We start from the raw sequence: 4,757 nt of genomic DNA, 5'->3' as shown, positions 1-4,757 counted from the left end.
CGGTACAGTTCCCAGAAAGGGTAATCGTCGTGGTGACTGTTAAACGGCTTTGTTTTAGTTCACAAATTGCAACATCTTCTAAACTTTTCACACTAATTAAAGTCGGAGAAGCTCGGTATTTTCCGAAGTACTTCTAACCGAAAAGCGGTTCTAGTAGCTGGAGTCGAAGGGCTTTGTTAATCCTGCCTTTTGAGTTCTTCTGGTAATATTTCTATAGAAACTTCCATCCCCTAACACTTATTTCCTCATTTCTAACAGAGAAGACAAATCCAATTTTCGTAGATTTATCTTTAATTTTTTTTAATATAACGAATTATTTTCATAGCCATTTGCATTCCTTATTTCAACCCCTGAATCTCCAAAAAAAATTTTTTAATTGTAATCGAGAAGCAAAATACAAATTTTCGTAGATTTTGATTTTAAAATGCTACCGTAACGAAATATTTTCATAAAAATGATTGAAGAGTTCCTGGATAACAGAACGCAGCATGTCATTATCAATGGAGAAAGGCTTCCGAAGTAAGAGTGATTTCAGGTGTGCCGCATGGGAGTGTCGTAGGACCGTTGCAATTCACAATATATTTAAATGACCTTGTGGATAACATCAGAAGGTCACTGATGCTTTTTGCGTATGATGCTGTAGTATATCGAGAGGTTGTAACAATGGAAAATTGTACTGAAATGCAGGAGGATCTGCAACGAATTGACGCATGGTGCAGGGAATGGCAATTGAATCTCAATGTAGACAAGTGTAGTGTTCTGGAAATACATAGAAAGAAAGATCCTTCATCATTTAGCTACAAAATAGCAGGTCAGCAACTGGAAGCAGTTAATTCCATAAATTATCTGGGAGTAGGCATTAGGGGTGATTTAAAATGGAATGATCATATAAAGTTGATCGTCGGTGAAGCAGATGCCAGACTGAGATTCATTGGAAGAATCCTAAGGAAATGCAATCCGAAAACAAAGGAAGTAGGTTACAGTACGCTTGTTCGCCCACTGCATGAATACTGCTCAGCAGTGTGGGATCCGTACCAGATAGGGTTGATAGAAGAGATAGAGAAGATCCAACGGAGAGCAGCGCCCTTCGTTACAGGATCATTTAGTAATCGCGAAAGCGTTACGGAGATGATAGATAAACTCCAGTGGAAGACTCTGCAGGAGAGACGCTCAGTAGCTCGGTACGGGCTTTTGTTGAAGTTTCGAGAACATACCCTCACCGAGGAGTCAAGCAGTATATTGCTCCCTCCTACGTATATCTTGCGAAGAGACCATGAGGATAAAATCAGAGAGACTAGAGCCCACACAGAGGCATACCGACAATCTTTCTTTCCGCGAACAATACGCGACTGGAATAGATGGGAGGACCGATACTCAAGGTACCCTTCGCCACACACGGTCGGGTGGCTTGCGGAGTACGGATGCGTAGAACTTTTTATTCCCCTATTCGACTGCTTTAGGCGCTGGCCTTCCATAAACACTGAATTTCCAAAAACACTGAAATACGTATTTTGTTTATTTTTAACCGAGATAGCAAATACGAGATTTAGCAGGTCCAGTTTCAAAACTACCTTAGTAGCAACATATTTTCAAAACACCTTTCGTCCCCTATTTCACTCTATTAGGAGTGAAATCCCAAAAGTTACCCTCTTAAATGATGCCTACAGCATAAGATGAATAAACTAAACTCCGCCTGAAGAGGCCATGGAGACCCAACGCTACCGACCGGCCGCCGTGTCATCCTCAGCACACAGGCATCACTGGATGTGGATATGGAGGGGCATGTGGGTAGCACACCGATGTCCCGACCGCGTGTCAGTTTCTGAGACCGCAGCCGCTACTTGTCGATCAAGTATCTCCTCAGTTTGCCTCACAAGGGCTGAGTGCAACCCGCTTGCCAACAGCGCCCGGCAGACGGGATGGTCACCCATCCGAGTGCTAGCCCAGCCCGACAACGCTTCACTTCGGTGATCTGACGGGAACCGGTGTTACCACTGCGGTGAGGCCGTTGGCATAGGATAAGATGAATACCATCTCCAAAACTCAAGTTTCTATGCTTAGCGATTTGGTTTAGACGATGATGAGTTAGCAAATCACTGAGGACATTTGATTTTGTATATAGAGGGTGACCTAAAAGTCCGTTAACATGTTAAAATGCACTACTTTACGAAAAAAATATAAGCAGAGGTGAAACTTGACACACATGCCTGAAATGACATGGGGGTTTATATAAACCAAAAAACGAGTTATGCCGGCCGCGGTGGCCGTGCGGTTCTGGGCGCTTTAGTCCGGAACTGCGGGACTGCTACGGTCGCAGGTTCGAATCCTGCCTCGGGCATGGATGTGTGTGATGTCCTTAGGTAAGTTAGGTTTAAGCAGTTCTGAGTTGTAGGGGACTGATGACCTAAGATGTTAAGTCCCATAGTGCTCAGAGCCATCTCAAAAACGAGTTAAAAACCGCTTAACTGCCGGCGTTGGACAGCCACAATCGAAAATCTTAGAACTTTGCTGAAAAATCCCATTGTATGATGAGACAGTCACGCTGTGGTGTGGATTTAAGACATCAGTCGTGATATGACTCTTTTCTTCGTGGAAATGCGTTGTGCTGCTTTTCAGACCGTCAACGTGGCGGGTGTGAGGTATGCTGGTATGTTACAAAACAGTATCATCCATAGCCTGGCTGTTGAACCCCCGCTGGAAAGCACGGCTTTTATGCAGGATGGCGCTCGATCCCATACTGCTACACGTGTGAGATCTCTTGCGCACATCGTTGGGTGAGGTTCACTGGCTAAATCGCCATTTCCGCTCGTGATTGGCCTCTCACGTCCCCAGACCTCAGTCAGTGTCATTACTATTATGTTATGTTATGTTATGTTAACCGGGGACCTAGAAACGACGGAGAGGCTCCGTCCCCGCCGCAGCCGCAGTGGTCCACAGCCCCACGACGACTACCGCAGTCCACTTCACCCCTCCGCCGCCCTGTGCGGTTCGGCTCCCGGTGGACACCCCCGGGAACGTCACACACCAGACGAGTGTAACCCCTATGTTTGCGTGGTAGAGTAATGGTGGTGTACGCGTTCGTGGAGAACTTGTTTGCGCAGCAATCGCCAACATAGTGTAGCTGAGGCGGAGTAAGGGGAACCAGCCCGCATTCGCCGAGGCAGATGGAAAACCGCCTAAAAGCCATCGACAGACTGGCCGGCTCTCCGGACCTCGACACTAATCCGCCGGGCGGATTCGTGTCGGGGACCGGCGCTCCTTCCCGCCCGGAAAGTGATTACTATTAGTTGTGGGGCTACCTGGAAGTCTCAAGTCTACCGTGATCGTCCGACCTCATCAGGAGTGCTGAAAGCCAACATCGGACGATAATTTCTCACCAAACCTACTGAGGCTGTACACAGCAGTTCAAAACATTGTCCCTCGACTACAGGTATTATTGGTGAATGGCAGTCGATATATCGAGTATTTGTTATAAATAACATCGTCTTCTCTAAAAATCAGTTGTTACGCTAATTATTGCATTTGCATAATACGAAGCGCCCCCTTTAGGTAATTTTGTTCACTTTCTTTTGCTTCCATTAATTCCTCAAGCTTGTGTGTCAGTTGTTATCTCTCTGCCTACGTTATTCACTGAAGTACTGAATTTTCAAATGTTAACGGAGTTTTGGGTCATCCTGTGGAGATATGGGCCGAATGTACGTATACTGTTCCGTGCATCTATCACAGACTGTCTGCGTTATTTGTCCGATGTGTGAAAAACCACTCTCGCAGCCATGTGGAGCATCAGCTGATCTGTCACGGAACGTAAAAGTCTTTCTGTGCGGTGGAGGGTGAAAATTCCCTTAACTTCGTGTTTTGTGAGGATCCGGGCGTTTTTTTGGAAAACAGGTTTGTCACATACGCCACGGATTTAAATCTCTCTACGCCTTACTCCTCCTTTCTTACGTATTCCTTAGCTTTTATGCGGAGCGCCTTAGGTGAGTGTTGAGGAATATAACGATTTTTTTTTTTTTTTGCCGAAAACTGTTCTCGTCAACAATGCTATGTACTTGAGCTCTGAAAACATTTGTAGATTGGGGGAAGGTGGCGACGGGTATTTGTGTTTTTTTTTTTACTGTTATGAGCGATTATGTTCGGTACACCATCGGCAGAGGTATGAACTACCAGCAACGTTTGGCCGGCCGCGGTGGTCGGCGGTTCTAGGCGCTCAGGCCGGAGCCGCGCGACTGCTACGGTCGCAGGTTCGAATCCTGCCTCGGGCATGGATGTGTGTGATGTCCTTAGTTAGGTTTAAATAGTTCTAAGTTCTAGGGGACTGATGACCATAGATGTTAAGTCCCATAGTGCTCAGAGCCATTTGAAGCACTTTTGAACCAGCGACGTTTGTGTGGGGGTAACACCGAATGGTATCCGTCAACAGCTCAGACCTCCGCTAAATGCCGTGTTCCGTGGAATAGAAGGATGTATCCTGGCGTGTTTAATATTTCGTCTCGCGTGCATATGTTGGTCATAACTTGAAGATCTCTCTCACAGAAAGTTGTATATCACATTTTCGGCAAATTCGGTTTTCACTAGAATAAAGTAGCACATCGCATGAGACATGCTACCATATCAACATGTGTGTTTCTCTCTGTTTACAAGTTGAGTTACTTCTAGTAGTAAAGTTGACGTCCTAGAAGAACGTTTATACCAATGAAAATGGCTGCTGCAGCGTTCGGTTAGTAATGCAACCCATTTTTTTTTCTCGGCCGATTCCG

At 45.7% G+C, this 4,757-nt stretch overlaps 1 pseudogene; it reads right to left on the bottom strand.

The window, feature by feature from the left end:
• Positions 1-1,895: 1,895 nt before the first annotated feature.
• LOC124719169 lies at positions 1,896-2,013 on the bottom strand (annotated as a pseudogene).
• Positions 2,014-4,757: the final 2,744 nt, after the last annotated feature.

Source organism: Schistocerca piceifrons, chromosome 10 (genome assembly GCF_021461385.2).
Source record: "Schistocerca piceifrons isolate TAMUIC-IGC-003096 chromosome 10, iqSchPice1.1, whole genome shotgun sequence".
In the NCBI taxonomy this organism is placed as follows: Eukaryota; Metazoa; Arthropoda; class Insecta; order Orthoptera; family Acrididae; genus Schistocerca; species Schistocerca piceifrons.
Note: the sequence above shows the minus strand (reverse complement) of the source record. Positions and strands in the feature narration are given on the sequence as shown.